This window comes from Erinaceus europaeus, chromosome 7, assembly GCF_950295315.1.
Source record: "Erinaceus europaeus chromosome 7, mEriEur2.1, whole genome shotgun sequence".
NCBI classification, from domain to species: domain Eukaryota; kingdom Metazoa; phylum Chordata; class Mammalia; order Eulipotyphla; family Erinaceidae; genus Erinaceus; species Erinaceus europaeus.
In genome coordinates, this window is record NC_080168.1 from 20,424,219 (window position 1) to 20,451,546 (window position 27,328).

At 38.4% G+C, this 27,328-nt stretch overlaps 1 protein-coding gene and 1 long non-coding RNA gene across 5 annotated transcripts in view; one reads left to right on the forward strand and one right to left on the reverse strand.

Annotated features, from left to right (window-relative positions):
* The window catches only part of LOC132539393 (uncharacterized), a 299,247-nt gene extending 278,133 nt beyond the window's left edge, over window positions 1-21,114 (forward strand). The window contains exon 2 of the long non-coding RNA XR_009550647.1: window positions 20,823-21,114. This is a non-coding gene — a long non-coding RNA (uncharacterized LOC132539393). The remainder of the gene's footprint in view (window positions 1-20,822) is intronic.
* The window catches only part of SPAG16 (sperm associated antigen 16), a 1,038,313-nt gene that overhangs the window by 44,395 nt on the left and 966,590 nt on the right, over window positions 1-27,328 (reverse strand). The gene's annotated exons all lie outside the window — the stretch shown is intronic.

Here is a 27,328-nt window from a genome sequence, read left to right on the forward strand (position 1 = left end):
AAATGCTGGAGAGGGTGTGGGGTCACAGGAACCCTCCTACACTGCTGGTGGGAATGTCAATTGGTCCAACCTCTGTGGAGAACAGTTTGGAGAGCTCTCAGAAGGCTAGGAATGGACCTACCCTATGATCCTGCAATTCCTCTCCTGGGGATATATCCTAAGGAACCCAACATATCCATCCAAAAAGATCTGTGTACACATATGTTCTTGGCAGCACAACTTGTAATAGCCAAAACCTGGAAGCAACCCAGGTGTCCAACAACAGATGAGTGGCTGAGCAAGTTGTGGTATATATACACAATAGAATACTACTCAGCTGTAAAAAATGGTGACTTTACCATCAGCCGATCTTGGATGGACCTTGAAGAATTCATGTGAAGTGAAATAAATCAGAAACAGAAGGATGAATATGGGATGATCTCACTCTCAGGCAAAAGCTGAAAAACAAGATAGAAAAAAAAAAACACACAAGTAAAAGACTCTGGGGTGGGTGGTGGTGGGGAAATACAGGTCCAAGAAGGATGACAGAGGACCTAGTGGGGGTTGTATTGTTATATGGGAAACTGGGGAATGTTATACATGTACAAACTATTGTATTTACTGTTGAATGTGAAACATTAATTCCCCAATAAAGAAATTAAAAAAAAAAACTGTCTGCAGAACACTTCTCACCTGCAACTTGCGTCCATTTCCACTATTATACACTAAGACCCCAACACACACTTGAACCCCTCTTCCTTCCCCTTGTTCTGTAGACACCTATCATGGAAAGATACAGAGCTGTAGCTTTGTGCCAACAATTATACTGTAAATCATTAGCCCCTCCAATAAAAAGATAAAAAAAAATAATTGTGACTTAAAAAAAACATTCTGCTTAAGAAAAAAAAGAGCAGAATTTGTTTTATCATTTTATAATTATGTGTGAGAGGGGGAGATAAATGGTTTACAGTTGTTAGCACATGAGCACAATTTTTTATCTCCCTGTGACAGGTGCCTGCAGAACACTTGGACTGAGTGTAGTGTACTGCACCAAAGCAAGGGACTCTGGGGAAGGGAGAAAGGAAGGGCTGGAGAGGGTGTTGGGATCCTGGTACATTCTGGTGAAAAAAGACCTAACTTGGGGGTGAGACTCCTATTTCTTAGGGATCCTGGTACATTCTGGTGAAAAAAGACCTAACTTGGGGGTGAGATTCCTATTTCCTTACTCCTATTTCCTATTTCCAAAAGTTTATTTTGGAGATATATTATGGCGGAATTGAAGAACAACTGACAGATATGGATATAGGTGATAAGTCTGTGTAGTGGGAATAAAACATAGGAGAGGGTTGTAGACATCCCAGGGATGTATCGAGAAGTCAATTCTGGGCAATGTTGTCAAAAGCTACTGATATAAATACAAAGTGAAGTATTATAGTTTGCCAATTGCCAGTAGCCAGTATTGTAACTCTTGAGCGAAGACTCAGCACAGAAATGAGTTATAATGCACATTGTTTATTTTTAATTTATTATTATCACTATCATCACTATCATCATCACCATCATCATCATCATAGTTTTCTGGAGCAATGCTCAGTTTTGACTTATGGTGGTTCTTAGTAATGAACTGGGACCTCTGGCCCATGAGACATATAAGTCTGTTGTGTCACTGACAACGCTGTTACCACAGCCCTATGGTTAATTTTTCTAATGATAAAGTAGATTGGTAGGGAAGGAACTTGGGTCATCGATGAGAGATAAAATATTCCAGTATAAAAGGAATTGAGAAAGAGAAGAATGATAAGATCACTATTCCAGACAGAGAGGTTGGCTTTGGAAAGAAGTTACTGCTGAATTCTATTGCATGGATGACTAATTTTAGAACAAAATTTGAGGGAGTTAACAACTTCATGATTTATGTTTTTTGATTTAAAAGAAACATATCATCTGTTGAAGATCAGAAGCCAGGTGTGGAGCATATGTCTTGGGAAAAATTGAATTAAATGATTGTAGAGAAAGAGTCAACTGAGAATCAATACTGAAAGTTGAAAAAATCAAATGTCATAAAGTGTCTCAATGGAAAATGAAGAATCATCATATGATTTTGTCTAAACCAAGGTGTGTGTGTGTGTGTGTGTGTGTGTGATGGAACTTTCATTATACCCACATACTATATCATAATGATGTCACTTTTCACCTTTTGGAGGAGAAAACTTTAGCTCTAAATATCATAAATCTGTATGTAGTTGAACATGATGCTGGTCTGGCTTATCCTGCACGGAAGTTTTTTTTTACATACAAACTTCAAATTCAAACAGTCGTTAAGATGACATTAGGTTTGCTGTTGATCAGAAGAGTGGGAAAGGGTAAAAAAAATGTCAGTGTCCAGGTTGCATTAGGTTAAATAATTATAAAGTTGTGGAAGACAGAAATATAAATAGGAAGCAAATGGACTGTATGACTATTGAGAACTTTTAGGTAATATTTATTTTAAAAAATATTTTATGTGATATAGACAGAGGGAAATCCAGAGGGGAAGGATAGATAGAGGGAGGAGCAGAGAGACACCTGCATCTCTGCTTCATCACTGTGGAAGCATTTTCCTTGTAGATGGGTGCTGGGGGCTTGAACCTGGGTCCTTGCATATTATAATGTGTGCCTCACTGGCTGGCCCCTTGGGCAAGATTTCTGATGAAGAGAAAATCACACATTAAGGGGAGTAGTGAAGGTAATTGGAAAGCTGAGGTACTCTAGTCAAATATGGAACTTTCAGAATGTCTATTCTAAGAGGTGCATAGTTTTGGGATAGTAATAAAAATCGATGGTATAATCATGTAAATGGTTTCTGAAAAAAAAATGACTATTTCTTTTTTACAGGAACACAAGGACTTGAGTCTGTAAAGTTAATTAGACTATTTTGAGACTTGCTCAGGTTAATGGTAATAGAGGTTAACTATAAATCAGATATTTAGTCTCTAAAGCTTATGAAGCTTTTTGATTTCAGTGTAATTAAATTGACATGAATAGGAAATTTGTTTCTAAGTTGGGTGGACTGCTCCAGGTTAATTTGCAACAAGTGACCTGGGATAAGATGAAGGGAGAAAATGCATTATAAATTTATTCTCATTACCCTCTTATGAAGAGAAATGAGAAACACCCATTTGTGAAAATTACACCTGGGCATCAGGATAAGAAAACACCAAGTTTCACATAAGCAAAGGGATGAAGTTATCCCAGGAAAGAATAATACCCAGATGCTTATTTATCATAAAACTAGGAAAACAAAATGTTGTAACAGACAATTTGGTATAACTAGGAAGAGAAGAGAAAAATAATAGAGTCAGAAGTAAAATGTCATGTGACTGAAAGTATGAGTGGAGAAGAACATGACAGCTTTAAGAGGTGACAATTCAAGAAGGGAAAAATTTAGCCAGGGAGGGCAAGGCAAAACAATAAAAAAAAAACATTTTTTTATCTTTATTTAGTAAGAAATAGTGAGAGATAGTAAGAATTCAAGAGGGAAGAGGCAGATAGAAAAAGAGAGAGAGACACCTGCACCACTGCTTTACCACTCGCGCAAAGCTTCCCCCCCCCCACCCCGCAGGTGGGGACTGGGGGCTTGAACCCAGGTCCTTGCACATTGTAACATGTATGCTGAACTGGGTGCACCACCATCCGGCCCCCAAAACAATTTTTCATTAAAGATTGTTACAGATCTTTTTTGTCATACACAAAGGAGAGGGCTCAGTGTAATTTGTATAAAGTTAAACCTATAGTAGTAAAAATGTAATGAGATTCCTGCCTTAAAAGAACAACAAAAACTGTGTGTCTGAGAATCTCATACATGCAAATTGTGCAAGGAAAATTGTTTTTGTTTACCACATTTAAACACAAAGTTTCTGAATTTTACCTATTAGTGAAATTGCTAGGGAGATGAGAGAGAGAAAGAGGAAAAAAGCGAGACACCTGCAGCACTGCTTCATAGCTTGTGAAGCTTCTCCTCTCAGGTGGGGACCAGGGGTATGAACTTGGGTCCTTGAGCATAGTAACAAGTATGCTCTACTCAGTGTTCCACCTTTTAACCCCTCAGTCGTGTCTTCAAGATGAAATACAGAAAACAAAAAAAGACAGAGAATTGTAGAGAAATGATCATGAAAACAAGACTTGCTGCAGGAAAACATGGAAATTAATAGAATTATCAAGTAGCAGTGTTACTGAAAAAAGTACATGAGTGTCATCTGACACAGCCAGATAATATATAGAAGGCTATGCTATGTGTTACATTGGACAAAGTAGTAGAGGATAAAGCACAAACACTTGGGTGTATATTCATTCATATGGAACAGTCCCACTGTATTTGCAGGACAAAATAGACAAGATATATTGGGAGTAGGGACCTTATTTTATTTACATTCCTCAGACTCTAATCCACATCTCTGAAGTAGATTCTATAGTTCAAAGACATTTTCATTCTCTTTTTTGAGCTGTTACCTATACAATCATATACATATAACACAAATCTACTTTAAGAGTTTTCTTGAATTAAAATAATTTCTTATAGTCAATAAATATATGACAACTGGATTTCTAGGTTTTTTTTTCCAATATCCATTTAGTATTTTTTTAAAAAAATTGATAGCACAGGTAGAAATTGAGAGGGAAAGGGGAGAGAATAGGGAGAATGGGAAACATCTGCATCACTGCTTCACCACTTGTGAAATTTGCTCCCTGCAAGTGGGGATGAGGGTCTTGAGACTTGGTCCATATGTGCTCAATCTCATGCACCAATGCCCAGCTGCTTGATGTCTCACAAAATTTAATGGAATTCTCACACCTTCTAGCATTGTGTTTAGTTTTCAACACACATGAAGCATAATAAGGGCATGCTTTTTTAGAGAACAAGTCATTATCTGTGCAACTAACTTAGAATTGCATGCTTTATGTTAATTCAGGAGTCAGATGATTACATGAATCGTTTAGGCAATTTCTAAAATTTCTACTCTTAATGTCATTCCTTAAAAAGTTATTTATTCACTTTTTCATTCCCTTTTGTTGCCTTTGTTGTTTTATTGTTGTCATAGTCTTTGTAGGATAAGACAGAGAGAAATGGAGAGAGGAGGGTAAGACAGAGAGGGGGAGAGAAAGACACCAGCAGACCTGCTTCACTGCCTGTGAAGCGACTCCCCTGCAAGTGGGGAGTCTGGGTCTCAAACTGAAATCCTTATGCAGGTCTTTGCACTTTGTACCACATGTGCTTAACCCGCTGAGCTACCGCCCGACTCCCTAAAAAGTTAGTTTTATCTTAACTTGAACTTTCCTACACAATAAATTTATCACAAGTTAAGTTCTCTCAAATGCCATTCTAAAGCAATAAGAATTTTGTGTCTGCCAGTTTCCAATTATGTCTCCCACTGATTTCCTACAGAAACTTTCCTTCCTAGGCAAATAGATACTATATCCATATACATGTAGAACATATCCACATATAGAATGTTACATAAGCTAATTGTTTATACATGTAATATGCCCTGTATATAATGTATATATTATTATACCACATATATACTAAAACTATATCTACTATAAATGGTAAATGTGATAGGACATGTAGCATGTTAATATATATAAACATGTATGAATGTATGACCATACATGGATGAATGTACTATAAACATGTATGAATGTACTATAATATGTATCTTTCACTAAACATTGTGTTGAGTAATTTTTCTCTGAGGAGACATTTAAACACCGCTGGTTTCAGTAGCACTTTGCAAAAATAAGTCTTACCAAAACAATCACTCAGTAGTGAAAAAGTCTTTGGTTAAAAAAAAAAAGTCTTTGGTTGATGCTATAAACACTCACTATCTGACCATAGTTACAACTTCAATAATACATTGAAAACACAAAGTAAATTTCTTTTTGAGAGATCTGAAAAATATTGTCCTGATAACCAGCCTCTTATATTTTTCCTAGGTATGCATTTGTAGAATTCCTTTTTACTTTCAGTTGTAAGGATAAGTTTATTGGTGCTTTATCAAGGCTACTTAGAATTTGATAATAGAATGTATCAGACTGTCACTTTTAGAAAGAAACAGACCTTGAAGAGAGTAAAGAACTAGTTTTATATGACAGAATAATAAAGATGTCATCTCTCCCTGAAATCCTGTTTTTGAATGTCATTTTTCACAGCAGGTAAAATTAATATATTTCAAAAGATATAAAGTATGGGAACTAAGCACCAGTCATATTTCTAATGGAAATACTGTGAAAAACCATAACTTTAATCAATTTTGGGAAACAAGGGGCTTTTTCTTGTTGTTGTTTAGTCAGTTCATGTTATGCAAGGAAATTGCCTGAAAATTGGATTTCCTTCAATTTAAAATTCTCCAGGTTACATTTTTTATGTCTTGTTTTAATTTTTGCTATTCACAGTTGTGCTTGATGCTTCAGTTGCCGGATTACATTTGGATGTTAACTCCCAATCGGCCAAAATGGCAGTCATTCTTGGAAGGCTGCTGTTAGCAGGAACAGTTGGTCTTGAATATCTTCCCAAGTGACAGTCCACTAAGTCACTTAATAGGAAAAGGAAAGCAATCCTGATATGAAGAGTTTAAGTAAGTGTTGATATTCAAGTCTAACTTCCTATTTGCTCTTCAAGCTCACAGTGTCCAAAATTGAACTCATAATCTTCTCTTACAAACTTGGGTTTCCTCTTGTATTTCCTATCTCTTGTGAAAAGCAGGAGCATTCTTTCTGCCACTCAGGCTTGAAACCCGAGTTATCTTCTCTCACCCTTATTCTCTAGCAGTCACATTACTAAGTCCTCCAGATGGTACCTTTATAATGTCTCTCCTACCACCCCTCCACCACCACCCCCCCCTTTTCATTTCTCATTTACACTCTTCTTCCTTTCTGGACTTGTTGCAGTATCTTTCTAATAGCTTTTGCAGCATACATTTTTTTCCCATAAAACATACTGACAGAGATTATAAACATACTTCCTAAGATTATAAACTACTCCTTTCTCACAGACATAGCTAACTCCTGACTAGAGGGGAAAATCGAATATCAACATTTGTCTGTCATTCAAATCACTGCATCATAATCTGTGATACACTCTGCAACCGTATTTGTCATGAGTCATTCCTCTAAAAAACTCCTATAGTTTAGCCAAAAGGACTTTCTAGGTATTCATAGATAATGCTATGTGCTTTGGGTTTAAACAGCCTGCCATTTTTATTATACTAGTGTGGAATCTATTTCTAAAGTCTTGCTAAAAATCAGCGTTCTCTGTGTATTTGATATGCAGACTCTCTCAAAAGCCTAGACCAAGTAGATCAGAAGCAACCAATAGCACAGCTATATACAAGATACTGGGTACTGTACAGCAAACCCTAACAAAAGGACTTTTCTAAGTTGACCCAATTACCAAATAATGTGATGATAACATTAACTATCCATTGTCTTTTTGAACCCTAAGACAGCAGGAACCTCATATCTCCACTATAGAGCCTCTACTTCCCCCAGTCCTGGAACCTTAGAATAGGACCCACTTTCCCGTATGCCTCTCCCAATCCATATCAAATAATATTGCATCTGCCGATCGCAACCTAATCAACACAACGATTGCCACCTCAACATGCTTCAGCTCAGACTGTGTCCAGAGACTTCAGGTGTGGAATGACAACCCTTCAGCTTCATTACTTGGGTGAGACCTTTCCTTTCATAGTATTCTCTAATTCCATCCCAGGTGGTTCACTTTCTAACAAAGTCCCAAAACCTAGATATAGACCAGTTTCTGTGAGAGAGAGCATATGTTCATACGTATCCATAAACTACTGCAAAATATATACCTGAAAGCAGAAGTACACTAGAGTTTGCAGTGAGTACCCCCCTAACACTTCCTGTCCACTATTCCAAGCTTTGGGTCCATGATTGCTCAACAATTTGTTTGGCTTTGTATGTTAACTCTCTTTTCAGTCATCAGGTTCCAGATGCCATCAGGATGCCGGCCAGGCTTCCCTGGACTGAAGACCCCACCAATATGCCCTGGAAAGAAAGAGGCAGACTGGGAGTATGGACTGACCAGTCAACGCCCATGTTCAGCAGGGAAGCAGTTACAGAAGCCAGACCTTCCATCTTCTGCAACCCACAACAACCCTGGGTCCAAGCTCCCAGAGGGATAGAGAATGGGAAAGCTATCAGGGGAGGGGGTGGGATATGGAGATTGGGTGGTGGGAATTGTGTGGAGTTGTACCCCTCCTACCCTATGGATTTGTTAATTTATCCTTTCTTAAATAAAAAATAAATTTAAAAAATCAGCCTTCTAATTAGTAAATTAGATCATTAGTAAATTCAATCTATCCAAACCCTGAATCATGCACTGACTCATCCAAGCATTTTAAAGATGGTAAAGATACTGAAGACATCCTAAATAAGTAATACTCTCATGCCTGCCCACAACAACTTAAATGTCTAATGATATCAAAATATATTTAAAAAATGCATATGTACACACACACACACACACACACACACACACAGAGAGAGAGAGAGAGAGAGAGAAGACGAGTACTGGAGCTTATGCAGTATTAAGGTGTTCCCATATGGTACAGAAGTTCAAATGCAGACCACACCTTTTCATACTCTACCCAGTGAGCTGTCTTCTACCCTCTAACATATAATTTCAAGTTGGGAGTTGGGCGGTAGCACAGCGGATTAAGTGCACGTGGCGCAAAGCACAAGGACCAGTGTAAGGATCTCAGTTCGAGCCCCCAGCTCCCCACCTGCAGGGGAGTCGCTTCACAGGCGGTGAAGCAGGTCTGCAGGTGTCTGTCTTTCTCTCCTCCTCTCTGTCTTCCCCTCCTCCATTTCTCTCTGTCCTATCCAACAAGGAAGACTACAAAAATAAAACAACAAGGGCAACAAAAGGGATTAAGTAAATAAATAAATATTTAAAAAAATAATAATTTCAAGTGGACTTGTGAGAATAAAGGGAACATACAGACTGAAAACAAGTAAGTTAAGTAAGGGTTTCAAAGAAAAAGTATACATGGAGTTGAATTTAAAAAATAATAAAAGCAGGGGCTAGTCAGTAACACATATCACATCATGTTATGAGTGATTGTAAAGACCAACATTTCTAAATAACACAAACCAAAAGATAAATTTCAAATTTTAACAGGCCTGGGTGGGCTGGGAGATGGCTTACCTGGTAGTTCACACACTTTACCTTGTGTGAGGCCTGACTTGAGTCTGTAGGCACTACAAGTTAATACCGGCTTTTGGTAAGCCCCATGAGTGGTAGAACTCTCTCTCTGGCTCATTCTCTCCTCTCTGGATTTCCCTCTTTAAAAAAATTTTCTGTGGGTTGCAGAATCAGTTCTAAAGGCCCACTTGTAGACACTGGCAGAAAAAAAAATAATAAAGACTGTATTATAGTAAATTGATTTAGAATTTTTGGGTTCTAGTATTGCTTACTTTTTTGAATTTTTTTATTATCTTTATTTATTGGATTGAGAAAGCCAGAAATTAAGAGGGAAGGGGACTATAGAGAGGGAGAGAGACAGATAGACACCTGCAGCCCTGCTTCACCACTTGCAAAGCTTTCCCCCTGCAGGTGGGGACTGGGGGCTTGAACCCTGCTCCTTGCGCACTGTAATGTGTGTGCTTAACCAGGTGCACCACCACCCAGTCCCAGTGGTAGTTGCTTACTTTAAGTTTGTAAATTTAGAATGATGAGTGCTATGGGTAACTCGATTTACATCAGCCTTAGAATAATGTGTAAATGGCAGTTGGGATTTTGTTTAATGATATGGTGATTCTAGAATCTTCTGTGAAAATGTTTGCACATGGGGCCAGGCAATGGTGCACACAGGTAAGCACTTATATCACCATGAGCAAGGTCCTGGGTATGAGCCCCTGCTCCCTGCCTGCAGGGGGCAACACTTCACTGGTAGTGAAGCAGGTCTCTCTCTTTCTCTATCTCCCCTCTTCTCTCACTTTCTCTCTGTTCTGTCAAAAAAAATTTTTTTTTTGAAAGACAAAAAGAAAGAAAAATGTTTTCACTTCCTCAAAAGTGTCCTAATTATTTTGAACTTGTTTATAAAGATCATGTTGGTGGGAATTTATAAAGACCTTGATTATTTGTTTCCTATGGTTAAAATGACATGTTAACTCTATGAGTACTCTTAATGACTTTATGTGCAAATTTCTAAAATGTTTGCGTCCCCTTGACCAATATACTTTGTTCAGATATTCCAATATACTGTAGGTCTTGAAGAGCATGCCATATTAATTTAAAAATTTATTATCAACCAAGTATTTGAATGGGTGAGTCATTATGGAGAAACTGCTGATGCCACCAAATAATACAAATCATCTAATCTAATAACTATTATCACTAATGACCAGTCTTTAGAAATGTCAACTGTGATGGTTTGTGACCAGTGAAGGTACAGGGTAAACTTAACTTTGTTGTTGTTGCTGCTGCTGCTGCTGCTGCTGGGGAGTGGGGAGAGTTAGAGGAGCTTCTCTGTTCAGGACTGACATTTTCAGATACAAAGAAAAAGGAAGAAACAGACACCACAACAGACCAACTTCTGCCAGTGAGGTGGGAGCTAAGCTTGACCTCAGGTTATTTTTATGACAAAAGCAGACAGCATCCCAGCCATCTTGCTGACCCTCAATTTACAAAGGAGCTTCTGCTCTAGAAGTTGACTTGAAAGGAAAACTTGCTACTTCTTTTAGAATAGAACACCTGAGACCAATCTACATTTTGACAGTGTTCATTAGCAAGCCAATTGTATACTAAATGCTCTCCCACAAAGGAACTTTAACCAAACCAGAGCTCATTAGCAAGGAGTCCTTGGTGGCCAAACAAGTCTCCCACAGATTATGCAGAGCAAACCTTCTTCATTTAAGTCCAGTTTTAATAATTTCTCTCAGAATTTTTCTCAATTACAGCAAATTGACACTAGATTTTCCTTAATACATTTAATTAACTCTTTAATGATATATAGGGCATTGGGATATATTCTGTTAGTCTGATCACTTAGTTCTTTTGAAAACTTCTCTTTAATTTAACTTAGGCCTTATGATCCTCTTAATATTTTGTCTATTAAAAATGTAAATAGAACCCTGAAGAAACTAATTTGAAAGTTAATAGTTCATCTGCAATTCATGTAGAAATATAGGACAGCTATGAGAATTAAAAGTTCAAGCATCAGATTTTTTTTTCAGTTGTTAAAAATATACTCTTATGTTCTAATATGGTATTAACTATTTAGCATCACTGAAACAACCTTGCTGTTTTGTTAAAGAAAAATACTACCTCCCCCAAATTCCCATGAAGTTTTAGGATAATAGCCTATTTGTTATACATACAAAGGTCACAGACTAGAGAGCCAGGCATACCTGAGTTTAGACCCTAATTTTTCACTCACTAGCTATATGAGCTTGGAAAGTTCACATAGCCAAAATTCTTTCTTTTTAAAAATATTTATTTATTTATTCCCTTTTGTTGCCCTTGTTTTTTTATTGTTGTAGTTATTATTGTTGTTGTTATTGCTGTCATCACTGTTGGATAGGACAGATAGAAATGGAGAGAGGAGGGGAAGACAGAGAGGGGGAGAGAAAGATAGACACCTGCAGACCTGCTTCAACATCTGTGAAGCAACTCCCCTGCAGGTGGGGAGCCAGGGCTCGAACCGGGATCCTTGTGCCCGTCCTTGCACTTTGTGCCACGTGCACTTAACCCACTGTGCTACCACCCGACTCCCTGCCAAAATTATTTCTTCATCAGCAAAATTGGCTTCTGTGAAGGTTATAAAAATTAAACGGGATCAGACAGTAGCGCAGTGGGTTAAGCTCACATGGCACAAAGTGAAAGGACCGGCATAAGGATTCTGGTTTGAGCCCCTGGTTCCCCACGTGCAAGGGGGTCACTTCACAGGTGGTGAAACAGGTCTGCAGGTGTCTATCTTTCTCTCCCCCTCTATGGGTTCTCCTCTTCTCTCCATTTATCTCTGTCCTATCTAACAATGACATCAATAACAACAATAATAACCATAACAAAGATAAAACAACAAGGGCAACAAAAGGGGAAAAAAAACAAACCTCCAGGAGCAGTGGTGCAGGCACCGAGCCCCAGCAATAACCCTGGAGGCAATAAAATAAAATAAAATAAAATAAAATAAAATAAAATAAAATAAAATAAAATAAAATAAAATAAAACAGGTGATACACTTTAGAGCAATTCCTGACACATTGGAAGATCTCAGTAAATGTAGTTTTGTATTGTACTCCTTATGTTATTGACTATAAAATATTAAAGGTATTAAAACAGTAACTCAGTGGCAGTACCTAGCAAGAGCTTATAATACACCTTTAATAACTCATTATTCCCCATCACTTTTATTCTCCAACAGGTTGTGTAAAGAAACAATAATTGCTTTGTTAAGAAGAAAAAAAAAAACACAGGTGCCTGGCACCAATTTAAGCGAACATAGTATGAAGTGCAAGGACCCATACAAGGAGCCCAGTTAGAGCTCATGGTTCCCCACCTGCTGAGGGGGAGGGCATCTGCTTCTGCTTCACAGGCAGTGAAGCAGGTCTGCAGGTGTCTATCTTTCTCTCTCCCACTCTATTCACACTTCCTCTCTCAATTTCTCTCTGTCCTATCCAATAAAAAAAAAAAAATGGCCGCCAGGAGCAGTGGATTTATAGTGCCAGCACCAAGCCCCAGCGATAACCCTGGAGTAAAAAAATAACCAAAAATAAATAAATAAACAATTATTCCTTGTTACAAGGTAATAGTTCTAAACCTAACATGGAAAAAAATCATTGTAATCATTTGGAATAACAATGCTTATGGCAATGGAAAATTAAAAATAACCCAACACTGAATCAGCTCAGTCTAAAAAATAATATATTCTTCTTATCTCTTTAAAACCTCATAATTATTTGAGTCTCTGTAGCCTTTAATTTTATTTATTTTTTAAATGCCATCAGGGTTATGTTGAGGCTCGTTACGTTGACGATTTGACAGCTCCCGTTTTCTAGTCATTTTTATTTCTCTCTTTTTTTCCCCTTTCTCTTTTGGATAGAGGGAGAGAAATGAAAATGGAGAAAGAGAGACATTTGCAGCATTGCTTCATCTCTAGTAGAAATGTCCCCACTTGGACTTGGGGTCTAGATCCTTGTAATATGACAATGTGTGCTCTCTACTGCATGCGCTAGGACCAAGCTCTGAATCCCGGTAGACTATAATCAATTTAGGCAATGACAGTACAGAAGAATGAACCAACCTAAGTTTCTATATCTGGAGTCATCACTAGTAAATATTCCCTAATCATGGGGGTGATGTTAGGGGCACTGTTAATTAATAGTGACATTCCAGAAATAGATCCTACAGGTGCTGTTTGCAGCAATAATATAGACCCAATGTCCAGAGATACCTATTTTTATAAAACATAAATCAATACAGTAATAGGTCATTCAAAAATAAATAAAATTAAAAACTGCATTGTTTGGGAGTTGTGGAGATAGTGCAATCGTTTTGCACTATACTTTTTATGCCAGAGACCTGGAGCCAAGTTCAATACCCAGCACCACCATATGCAAGTGTTGAACAGTGCTCTGCTCACTCTCTCTCTCCCTCTGTCACTCTCATTAAAATACAACAAATTAATAAAATGTATTGTTTGGCATGCAAGAAGAGTGGCTATAGCCTAGGGGGGGAAGCTAATAACCAAAATTGTAAATGATAAATCACTAGAGATTGCCACGCTCATTCCTAGTGAATTAGTATTCTGTGCTTTGCTATTACGCTTTAATTATCAAGGTGGGGTGTGTGTGTGTGTGAGTGTGTGTGTGTGTGTGTGTGTGTGTGTGTGTGTGTGTTGGGGAGGGCGGATGCTTAAGCCCAAACAAAGTGAACAGTTAAAAATGAGGATGTTGAAGTGGTGATATCAAGATGATCACACTGGACTCAAAAATATCATATACTGCACACCTTCAACAGATGTTCTTTTCATAAACCACAATGTAGATATAGCATATGGAAATGCTACATGCCAGCTTTGGCAAGTTCTAAAAAAGAGTGAATTCTAGAACCACCTCAACTTCAGAAATAAACAAATATCAAGTATATGGACATGTTCTAGCCATAACTTCAAGTGACAAGTAAAACAAGCAAAAAAGACTTTAACAAAAATCTGAAAATTTCAAATCATAAACTCACACTTTTAAGAGTCTGGTCAAAAATACACAACAATAGGGAGTCCAGCAGTAGTGCAGCGGGTTAAGCACACATGGTACTAAGTGCGAGGACCACTTAGTACAAGGATCCCAGTTTGAGCCCCCGGCTCCCTACCTGTAGGGGAGTTGCTTCACAGGTGATGAAGCAGGTCTGCAGGTGTTTATCTTTCTCTCCCCCTCTCTGTCTTCCCCTCCTCTCTCCATTTCTTTCTGTCCTATCTAACAATGATAACATCAACAACAACAGCAATAATAACTACAATAATAAAAAACAGCAAGGGCAACAAAAAGGAAAATAAATAAATAAATATAAAAAATTTAAAAAATACACAACAACTATAGGAATTTAAAATTCCTGAATCCAACTATTTGAAGCTTTTCTGGGGAGAGTGCTATCTCCAGACACTTGTCAGAAGCACAGACAGATCTTCCCTAGAGGAATCTCTTTAAATTCAATCCTCAATTCCATAAAAAGGAGACTACCATAAAGAAAATTGCAGATTAAATGAACTAACAAACCACATAAAGAGAGTTAGCAGAAATAACAGCAGAGCTAACAATTATTCAGGATCATGATAATACTGAGAATCACATAGCAGGGTGGCAAAGCCAAATCATACCAAAATCCCTGAGACAACCAGTCAGACTGCATTAAAGGGGACACTGAAGAGGATCCATGCATGAGTGGAAGGGAAGGCTGGTGAAGGAATATTCAGAGCTGGCACACTGGGGATGACAGAGATGCCAATTCAACTGAAAGTCCTAAAGAGGGGAAGGTTGTTGTTAAAATTTCGGAGGCTCTAGCCGGCCGGGTTGGCTTCACGGGCGGGTAACAGAGACGCGGAGACAACGGCTGGGCAGGGAAGCTGTATTTCTTTATTCAGGAACAACGATTCATAAACTAAGACAAACTAATCACCAAACAGAACTCGGCTGTCTCTTTGCGGCGGCGCAAGCACTCTCTCTCACTCTCAAACTCAGGAACTCAGGAACTCTCAAGGGGTTCCTTCGGGGCGGGGCCAAGTAGGCCCTCGAAATTAACAGGACTGATGCAATTCTCTTGGTGGGGGAGAACTACCCAATGTAAAGCATACAACAGAAGGTAGAGATAGTATAAGGTGGGGTTATATCTTGGCCCAGTAAAGTTCAAAGTGGAGAATTTATGGCACTTCCTACAGGCAAGGGCCACAACTAGGCCCAGAGAAAGCTCTCTAGACTCCACTCCTCTCCCTCTGAGTTCTATCTGTAATGGCCCCATGAAATATACACCCTTGCCGCCATCCCCCGAAAGATTGCACAGTCTCAGATTTGGCTTCACAGAAAGCCATCCACAGGAAACCACACCACATTTGCAGCCATCAGCTAAGATTCCACGTATTTCTCTCACTTTGTCAGTCCCAGCCAACAGAAACCAAAAATAAATAAAACAGATATTTCCATCTGCTGGGTAAGTAGAAGAAACTTAATTCCAAATAGGAGATCCAGTCATAAGAGAAAAATAAAAGGGAGCAGTGGTGATTTTAAACTAGCAAAATAAACAGACAAAAATATAATACCAAGCAATTTGAGCCATGAAGGTAGTAAGACATTATAAGGAATGATCAACTCTAGACACCAAACTAAATGAGAAGGATGATTATTTCTTCCTACTGGATAATAGAATTCAAAGTAGTGCCCATGTCCTAGAGACAAGAAAACTCAATAAAACAATTCAAAGAGATACAAGGAAGTTCAGAAAAGCAACCCAATGAATTTTGGGATTAAAGTCAATGAGTAGATGACGGAAATGAATTTTACGTAAGAAACAAAAAATATATTCCTAATATAAACAACTCAAAATATGAGAATAAAAGTACTACAGATAGATAGATTGACTATAAATTGAACAGACCTAATGGAGGAATGAATGAATTTGAATAGAAAAAGTTCATGTGGGAGAGAATAAGACAAACAACTAAGAAATGCCTCAAGAGCAGCACAACTTCCCTAGAAAGAGAACATATCAAAGAAAATAAAGAAAGGAAGAAAAGCACAGTGTATTCAAATAGTAATGGAGAACTTTCCAAAATTAACAGAACACTTTATTACCTAAATGCAAAGAGGCCTGTACCAACACATATTAGTGAAACTAGTAGGAGAACAAGACAAATAATATTTAAAATGTTCAGGGAGGAAATGTAAGTAACTAACAAAAGATATTCTCATCAGATTCTCAAACTTTTCAGAATATATTCCAAAGGGCAAGAAAGTGAGATAATACAGTCAAAATATTCAAAAGATAAAAAGTACCTGCCAGGAATACTTTATTCTGCAAACCTATTTTTCACATGTGAGTAATAAATAAAGCTTTTCTCTGATGACAGAAACCACTTTTAGACTTACACTGCAAAAAAATGTCAAAAGGGAGTTTTCTACTTATATTAAGAGGTTTTGTTTTGTTTGTTTGTTTTGTTTTGTTTTGCCTCCAGGGTTATTGTTGGGGGTTAGTGTCTGCACTATGAATCCACTGCTCCTGGCGGCCATCTTTTTTTCCATTGTTGTTGTCGCTGTTACTGTTCCTTCTGTTGTTGTTGTTGTTGGATAGGACAGAGAGAAATTGAGGTGGGGAAGATAGAGATGGTGAGAGACAGAGAGACACCTGTAGACATGGTTCACCACTTGTGAAGCTAAGCACTGCAGGTGGGGAGCCAAGGCTTGAACCTGGATTCTTGTGCCAGTCCTTGTGCTTCACACTGTATGTGCTTAAACTAGTGCACTACTGTCCAGCCCCCAAGAGTGTTTTTTAAGAAGAATAAACAACAAATAGAAACAGATGGAAAGTCATAAAATGATAATATCAAGCTTCCCTATACCTATTCCCTATAATCACCTTTTATATAAATGGACTAAGCTTAAATAAAAGAGAGTAGTTTCATGCCAAAATTGCTAGATGTATTAAACAAAAACAAATGAACAAACAAACAAAAAAGCTTAGGTACATAGGACTGGTGAGATAGCTACCCTGTAAGAGTTTCAGCTTTGCCATGCACGCTACTCAGATTCAAGCTACCTGTTTCTCTGCCCCCAAAGTAAGCTTTGGTGCTATGATGTCTCTGCCTCTCCATCTCTGTGATGTGGATTTCCGTAGAGATGTTGGGGGGGAAGCATGCTGGAAAGATATGAATAGAGTTAAAAATGGAAAACTCAAAATTTAAAAAGGCATAAATTACCATACTTATAGATAAAATAGACTTCTGGACAAAAGAACGAGAGACAAAATGGGATGTCCAGTGATAAAGAGGTAAATACAAGCAGGCACAACAATAATATAGATAAAGCCTAGGTGTGGTATTACTGACTCATAAGCTACTTCCCCATATTGTTTTCCATACAGCTAAGTTAATTATATTCCTAACAGAAGTATATAACATAGTTCCTTTTTCTCCACATCCTCACCAACACCAACTGGAAAGCATTGGAGGTGATTCAGTCAACAATATTTATAACCTTTCCCATATTTGAGAGCTACTCTTTTCTCTGATCCAAATTTCTGGTCTTTTTTCCAGAATAACATCATCTCCTCAGACAATAACTTGGATCCACCTGCATATCAGATTTCAGGCTCAAGGGAAAAAAAAAAAACTAGTATAGTCACGGGCTCTTTGGAATATAACTAAAATATTCCTACTAGCTATCTAGTAGGAGATCTCCTAACCCTTCATCTGCATTATTCCAGCCTTTAGATTCATGATTAGTCAACAACTTGTTTGGATTTATATGTTAACTCTCTTTTTTGCCACCAGGTTCCAGATGTTACCATGATGCCAACCAGACTTCCCCGGACAGACAACCCCACCAATGTGTCCCGGAGCCCCGCTTCCCCAGAACGCTGCCCATCTAGGGAAAGAGAAAGGCAGACTGGGAGTATGGATTGACCTGTCAATGCCCATGTTCAGCGGGGAAGCAATTACAGAAGCCAGACCTTCCACCTTCTGCATCCCACAATGACCTTGGGTCCATACTCCCAGAGGGATAAAGAATAGGAAAACTATCAGGGGAGGGGATGAGAAACAGGAGGAAAGAGCCCAACTGTCTCAAAGACAGGTGAGAACTATAGAGGTTATTATCATTGGAGAAGAGGGAAAAGAACTTTGGTGGTGAGTGAGTTGTGGAAGTGTAGCTCTGTAATTTTATAGTCTTGTAAACCACTATTGAATCACTGGTGAAAAATGAAAAATATATAGGTTCACCTAAAATAGAGTCACTAGAGTACATAGAGCAATCTTAACATACCTAAGTGGAGACACTGAAAACAATTCTAGGAAACCTTACCACTCCAGTTATAGCAATAAACAGGTCAGTCAGAAACAAAAACAAGGACACAAAATGAAAAAGGAAAAAAAAAAGGTGGGGAGGTTGAAATTGCTTTGATGTTTACAGAACACATTAGAGAACTCATTATTTTAGAGTTGTCATGGAATATTTCTATGATATTTTGTCAGGACATTAATCAGTCTTGATATATTTATGAAGACTGAAATCATATCACTAACTGTTTGGATTACAATGGTAGGAAACTAAAAATCAATCACAATAAAGACAGAGGGAAAACCAAAATTCTGTGGAGATGAAGATCTGCTACTGAATAGTTACTGGCTTAATAAGAACATGTAAGGAAAAATAAGCTGGAGACAGATGCAAAAGAAGGAAGTGACTGATCAGATGCTGTGAGATGTAGCAATAGTGACATGAAGAGGGAAGGTCAGGTGTCTGGTACCCACTATGTGCTTCTAACAGAAAAGGCCATGAAATTACAGGACTCCTACTTGCTTACATGTCTTTAAGTGGGTAGGGGGACACTTGTATAAAATCCTATCTATAGTTCCAACTTTCTCCATAATTTCAGAATTCTCTAGTGAATGAATTTGACATGCTTACATTGAGACAGAATATGAACAGGAAGAGACCGATACCAATTTTTATTATTTTCTCTAGCCCATATCTTCTTACTAATATAATTTAATCACAGCTAAGGTAGATGCTGTCATACTTGAAACATAAATGTATTAAAATCAGGTTAGAAATGAGTGATTCTGCTACCTTTTAGATGATAATAACTACAATCACAGGCTATCATTGACAATATTAAAACATGTTGATATTCATGGGATTAAAGGAAAATTGAGATTCAGGGGAACTCTATGTAACTTAGAATTCTAAGGGAGCTATTCCATCTTTATGCAATTTTATCTCTCATTTTTGGGTGATTTAATTCAGGCCATTAACATCTGATACTTGACTGACTGGGCATTTTGTTATCTATGAAATGCAGGACTTAATTTGCAAAAAAAAAAAAAAAAAGGATCAGATCTGCAGACCTCTCAAAAGAATGAATTTATTAAAACCTTCATCAAGGATTGCCCATACCTCTTATAGATTCTTGGTGCTGGAATATTCTACAATTAAAACTCTAAATTATGGGTTTGAAAATATGACTTTTTTTTTTTTATCCTTGATTACCCTTCCAGCATGGTAGTTAGGTTTAGGAAATTTATTACATTGATCTTGTTAGACACAATGTTATCACAAGATTTAAAGATGAAATCAGGGTTGATTTTTATTTTCTCAGCAACTTTACATATAATTAGTAGTACATTTAAGGAATGTTGAATTAACCAGTTTGATTTTTACCCTTTCAGTAAAGATGTCTCTCTCTTTCTTGCCTGTCATTTTCTGTGGACAGTGTGAATTTTATGCACTAAAGAAACACTGACAAATAAAATCAATATTTAGATAACTCTCATTTGTACCAGGATGAATGTAAAAGAAATCTATGGCTTCTCAACCAAGGAAGCTACAAATCCTGCCACTTGTGGTAATATGGATGTTCCTGGAAGACATTATGATGAATGAAATGAAGCACACACTGAAAGATAAATGCTACATGATACCACTTCTATATTGAATCTCAATAGTCAAACTCATAATGCCAGGAGTAGAATAGTGGTTACTAGGGATTGAATAGAGGGAGAAATGGTGAAATCAGAGTTTCTATACAAGATGAGTAAATTCTAGAAATTAACTATGTAGCACTGTGTCTATAATTATTTCTTTAAATTTTGCTAAGGAGGTAGGTAAAATGTCAAGTTTTGTAGTTAGTAATGAAGAGGAAAAAAGTATTCAAAGTAGTTCAATAATAGAGGGTGGGGAGAGATTATGGAGGTGATGCTATGTTTATGGCATGTTTATGCTATGTTTATGGTTTATAGATCTTGGTGTTAATTTGCTTATCTAGCTGTAGACATTGTTTGCTTGGTATTTTCTGTCTACAGTGTGAATTTTAAATAATAAAGAAACACTGACAAATAGAATGAATATTTAAATTCCCATTTGTAACAGGACAATATAAAATGAGTCTCTATGGCTTCTTAAATACGGAACAATATGAATGTACCTGGATATTATGATATTATGATGAAATGATTTATCTAAGTTGTATCCATTAAATATTGGCCTCTATGTGTCTGCTAATCATAACAAACTAGGAAAGTTACAAGAAGATATGACAGCAGGTGATATATGTGTAATGTTTATTAAAAATATAGTGTGGGGAGTCGGGCTGTAGCACAGCGGGTTAAGCGCAGGTGGCGCAAAGCACAAGGACCGGCATAAGGATCCCGGTTCGAACCCCGGCTCCCCACCTGCAGGGGAGTCGCTTCACAGGCGGTGAAGCAGGTCTGCAGGTGTCTATCTTTCTCTCCTCCTCTCTGTCTTCCCCTCCTCTCTCCATTTCTCTCTGTCCTATCCAACAATGACAACAACAACAATAATAACTACAACAATAAAACAACAAGGGCAACAAAAGGGAATAAATAAATAAAATAAATATTTAAAAAATATATATATAGTGTGAACCAGTCCTTAACATACTCATTTAGACCTAAAATTATAGAGGAGAATAAGTCCCACAAGGATGGTTACTATAGTACTTTTGTCTTTAAAGGTTCTCTGAAAAAGTTATAAGAAGTGAAAAAGCCAATGGCAAAATACTCATGTTAATGTTAAATAATCTCCCTTAAGTTTAATTTAAAATTACAAAAATTCAATATCCTGGGTCAAGAGAGAGTTGATCTCGAAAGGTGCCAAGCTATGCCATGCACCCAGCCCAGGTTTGAATCCCTGTTCCACATGGGAAGTGCTTGGCATCAGAGGAAGCTCCAGTGTTGTGAAATCACTCCTCTTTCTCTACTGTATCTGAATTAAAAAGCAGTCCAGAGTTAGGAGATTGCACATTCAGTATCCCCCAGTTCTGCAAATAAATACATACAAAATTACTAAAAAAAAAAAAGGGAGTCGGGCAGTAGTGCAGCGGGTTAAGCGCACATGGCGCAAAGAAGGACCAGCCAAGGACCGGCTTAAGGATCCAGGTTCGAGCCTCTGGCCCCCCACCTACAGTGGAGTCGCTTCACAGGTGGTGAAGCAGGTCTGCAGGTGTCTATCTTTCTCTCCCCCTCTCTGTCTTCCCCTCCTCTCTCGATTTCTCTCTGTCCTATCCAACAACAACAACAATAATAATAACCACAACTATGATAAAACAAGGGCAACAAAAGGGGAAAAAATGGTTTCCAGGAGCAGTGCATTCGTGGTGTAGGCACCGAGCCCCAGCAATAAGCCTGGAAGCAAAAAAAAAAAGTTACTAAGAAAAATTACATGTCTTTAAAAAGACAACATAAGAAATGAGGGAAATAAAAATGAACATAGTCTCCAGTCTCCAGTCCCCAGCTACAGGGAGGAAACTTCACAAGTGGAGGAACAATGCTACATGTTTCTCTTCTATCTTTGTTGTATCTCACCCAGTATCAAAAGATGAAAGGCAGGGTGTTGTTTTATCCGGGCTGGCTTCACGGGCGGGTAACAGAGACGACCAGAGACACGCGGCTGGGCCGGGAAGCTGTATTTCTTTATTCACGAACAACGATTCATAAACTAACTCAAACTAATACCAAACAGAACTCTCCTGCATCCTTCTCACATGGTGGCGCCAAGAAGTCTCGAACTCTGTCGGGGTTCTTTGGGGCGGGGACAAGTGGGCCGGGGAAACTAGCAGGACTAAATCAATTTTCCTGGCAGGGGGAGAGCTAGACCAAAAAGCATACAACATCAGGGAAGGAGGAAGAAAAAGAAATAAGAAGGAAAGAAGGTAGGATGGAGGGATGGAGGGAAGGAAGGAAGGAAGGAAGGAAGGGAGGGAGGGAGGGAGGGAGGGAGGGAGGAAGGAAGGAAGGAAAGAAGGAAGGAAGGGAGGGAGGGAGGAAGGAAGGAAGGAAGGAAGATGGTTGTTGGGATCAGTAGAGTCATGTAGGCACCAAATCCTAGTGATAACTCTGGTGGAAAAAGGACTGAAAAAGAAAAAAAAAAGTTACCATGGCCAAAAAGGACAAAATGTAAATAAAATAGAAGCAAAGCACATGGATTTACCCCAATTTGAAAATCTACTTTGAAATGTCAGCCTCAAAAAATAAAAATTTTGCAGGGCACTAAAACATTATAAGCAATCACCAAAGAAGAGGACAGAAAGAAAATAATCTAAGAAGAGTAACATACAATGCACACACAGAGAAAGAACATTTTGAAACCATCAATTTTTCTGTGTGACAAATGTTACAATCCTGAGGTCTAATTGGATCGACCTTCTCGTGGTGCATCCCGTGAGTACCCATTCATTGGGGAAACTGATGATCCTTCCTAGCCGACTGAATCCACATGGATCCCAGTCACTTTCAAAGCCAGCAACAAGCAGCTCCTGACAGCTTTCAACCTGACCTGTTGACTGGCTACGGAAGAAGGGCAAACGCTAGAAGAAGAAGTATCAGGACACGATTGAAAGATAGAGGAAGGGGCCGGCCAGGATAGCTCACTTGTATTATGAACTACTTGGCCATGTGTGAGACCCAGGCTTGAGCCCTGCCCCCACAGCCTTGAAGGAAGCTTTAGCTCTGTAGTTTCTTACATTCTCTCACTCTCTAACTCTAATAATAATAATAATAATAATAACAATAATAATGATTGAAGAAGATCAAAATAAAGGCAAAGTCTCTTTAAGAAGATTGCTATAAAAGTATCTGTGAATTCTCAAGTGTATCTTTAATCAAGGGAACTAAAATGCGATTTTCCTTCAAATATAGTATGATAAAATACTTTGTCTCTTTAATGTATCAGACGATTAAGATAAAAACTTTGAAAACAATGGTAACTCTAAAGATGCAAATTATATTGGGATACTTGACTAATGGAAAAATACCAAGTCAGATCACATTTTGAACATTTGTATTGTCTTTTTTTCACTGATGTAAATGGAAGACATGTTAATTGTGGAAATTAAGAAAAACTTAAAAGAACAAAAATTATCTCTTGTTTCTGCTAATATTTCAGTGTACATATAACATACATGAATATATGATTTGCAGAAATAAAACACAAAGTTATACTGATGAGTATGAACAGAAATTGATAGTACAGATATTAAAATTCCAAAGAACTTCAAAAATGATTCCCAAAACCATAGTTTTTACAGGATAAGCAAAGTGTGTGTGTGTGTGTGTGTGTGTGTGTGTGTGTGTGTGTACACAGATAAAGACAGTAACCTTATTTTTTCTTCTTTCAAATTTTCCAGTTTGTTTTGAACATTCACTGTTTGTCCTTGCTCTAAATGATATGGGGGCAAGAATGGGGGCCAGGTGGTGGCACACCTAGTTGAGCACATAAGTCACAATGTTCAAGGACCTGGGTTCAAGCCCCACCTGCCAAGTGAACACTTCATGAGTGGTGAAGTGGCGTTGCAGGTAATTCTCTTTCTCTCTCCCTCACCTCTTGATTTATCTCTGCTTCTATTAACGAGTTCTTTAAAGAGCTCTGCAAGGAAGCTGCTTTCAACCTGGGAATCTTGGGTGAGGATAGGATTTTTGGGCAAGGGATAGTCAGGGTGACACCAAAGAAGAGTCCTACAACCTATTCTTGGGCTGGCAAACAGAGACTGAAAAGGACTATGGAAACAGGGATTTTTGGCTTGGCTATTTCTGCACTCACCCCCCCACCCCAAAACCAGCCCTGTGCCTGCTAGTTAGCTGCTCCTGGCAGGCTTCCTGCAGAGCTAATTTCTTTATCAAGATTCCTGGGAGTTGGGCGGTAGCGCAGCGGGTTAAGCACAGGTGGTGCAAAACGCAAAGGACCGGCGTAAGGATCCAGGTTCGAGCCCCCGGATCCCCACGTGCAGGGGAGTTGCTTCACAGGCGGTGAAGCAGGTCTGCAGGTGTCTGTCTTTCTCTCCCCCTATCTGTCTTCCCCTCCTCTCTTCATTTCTCTCTGTCCTAAACAACAACTACAATAACAATAACCGCAACAATGATGGAACAACAAGGGCAACAACAACAACAAAAAAAAAGATTCCTCAGCAAGGGTAAGGGAGGATATCTCCCCAAGCAAAGCCCCCCTCCTTTTTTTTTCCTGTTTGAAGGGGGATAAAGCTTTATCTGAGTGACAGAATACCTGACCTTCAGGGCCTCAGCCTTGCCTGGGAAAGATTACCAATCTCCCTGGATTTACCTCTGGAGTTTTTAGATAGTTGCCGCTCATAATTGTTTGCTTGGTTTAGGAGGGGGACCAGGCTATGTGCAGTCAATCTGGAATGGTCTAAGCTTTGTTGAGTTAGAGTTTTTTATTGTTAGTTTTTAATTCTATTTTATATTATTATTATTTATTATTATTACATGCGAGTATCTCTTTTCCCTCCTCTCCAGGTTGACCAAAATTAACTGTTGCTTTTTCCATTGATAGATGACTGGCTACCCATTGTCTGAGGAACTCCCTTTCTCTCTTTTCTCTACTTTCCTTTTTCTCTACTCCTAGCTGATCAAAAAAATCTTTCCTTTCACTGCTTTTTTAAAAAAAAATTGTTTTTCTTTCTGTATTCACTAGCACTAGTTTGTGAATTACCTTGTGGAAGAAGTCTGACTTGGTGTGATCTGTGTGTGTGTGTGTGTGTGTGCTTTCTCCTTTTCTTTTCTCGCTATCTCTAGAATTTACAGTGGACAGCTAATTTGCGTAATTGTCTATTCATGCTTTGTTTTTTTCTTTTCTTTTTTGTTTGGTTTTGTTTGGTTTTGGACTGGAGGTACTACTGCTCGGTGAACTGGTTTTGGTTGAACTGCATCAGTCTTTGCTTCAGTTGCTATTGTTGTACTTTCTGAGGTTTGTGACTTCATTTGTGAAAAGACTTTAGTGTGGTTTCTACTCACGACACAATAACTGAAGAATGACAGGACAAAAAAGGTGCTAAGTGGTAGAACACTGGATTAAGTACACATGGCATGAAGCACAGGGTCCAGCATAAGGATTCTGGTTCCAGCCCCCAGTTCCCCACTTGCAGGGGAGAGGGGAGTAGCTTCACAAACAGTGAAGCAGGTCTGCAGGTGTCTATCTTTCTCTCCCCGTCTTCCCCTCCTCTCTAGATTTCTTTCTGTCCTATCCAACAACAACAACAGCAATGGCAACTATAACAATAACAACAACAACAAGGGCAACAAAATGGGAGAAATGGCCTCTAGGTACCGAGCCCCTGTGATAACCCTGGAGGCAAAAAAAAAAAAGTCTTCAAAATAATAAAAATTAAAACTAATAAAACAAAAAACAAGAATGGAGGCACTTCCAGACCCCAACCTATATTATAAGATTGTAATCAAAACTGCCTGGTACTGGAACAAAAATAGACTCACAGACCAGTAGAATAGAATTGAGATCCAAGAAATATGCCCCTGCAGCTATGAACATGTAACTTTTGACAATAGGGCCAACAATACTAAGAGGAACAAGCAGTCTCTTCAACAAATGGTGTTGAGAAAATTGGATTCAAATGTGCAGAAATGAAGCTAGACCGCTACATTTCATCAACCATAAAAAGTAAACTCCAAATGGTTCAAAGATTTGTATGTTAGACAAGAAACCAAAAGTATTTATAGGAAGACTAGGGCAAAACTTTTTTTTCATCAAAGTTTTGTAGTCATCTTTGATGACTCAGGTTCAACTGCAAGAAATAGTAGGCAAATATAGTTACTCTGGTCACTGCTAGATTACAGTAAAGTTACTTTCAGCCTATAAATCCCATCTAGTATTAAGATTCCTAGTCTAAACCTATTGATGCTTCTAATTTCATCCAGTTCAGAACAGCATCAGGCTGAATGATTGTAGCAGAGGAGTGTCTAACTCAATTCTCTTCTGCCAATCCAACTCTTCTCTTAGCTAATGTGTTGGAGTGGCTACATGGTAATCTCTGAAGTGGATATTATGGTCTCCTTTGGAGATTTCTTAGTGATAATCATTTGATTCAAGAGCCCATTGCAGAGCCATTTTCATGATGTCTTTACTCCTGATGATTATCAACAAGTTTCACCTGAGCTTCTGGGCTTCCTGAAGTTCATGTTGGAATCATGTTCTGATCTCCGTAAGATTCTGGAGGCAATATCCCTCTTAAAATGAATCTAAGTGGTATCTAAACTAAGGGAACTATATACTGTTCTATCTGTTTGTGGGGGTAGGAATTACTACCGACCTAGCGCTCTCTCTCTCTCTGTCAGCACCATAGTTTTTCAGTTGCAGATTTCTTCAGCAAAAATCACAATTCCTTTCTCTGTTACATGACAAAGGACATAGGCTCCTAAACTGAATATGGGCCACAAACCAGATCAAATTGATGGGGTTTACAGTCAACAATATTATATACCCTTTCCCATATTTGGGAGCTATTCTCTTCCCTGATCCAGCTTTCTGGTCCTTTTTCCAGTCATGACATCATCTCCCCAGACAATAACTAGAATCCACCTGCATATCAGATTTCAGGTTCAAGGGAAAAAAACCAAAAACCAAACCAAACCAAAACAAAACAAAAAACTAGTGTAGTCACAGGCCCTTTGGAAAATACCTAAAATATGCCTACTAGTTATCTACAGAATGGAGACACCCCCCCCCCCCCCCGCCAGCTCTTCATCTGCATTACTCCAGCCTTTAGGTTCATGATTAGTCAACAATTTGTTTGGCTTTATATGTTAACTCTTTTCTG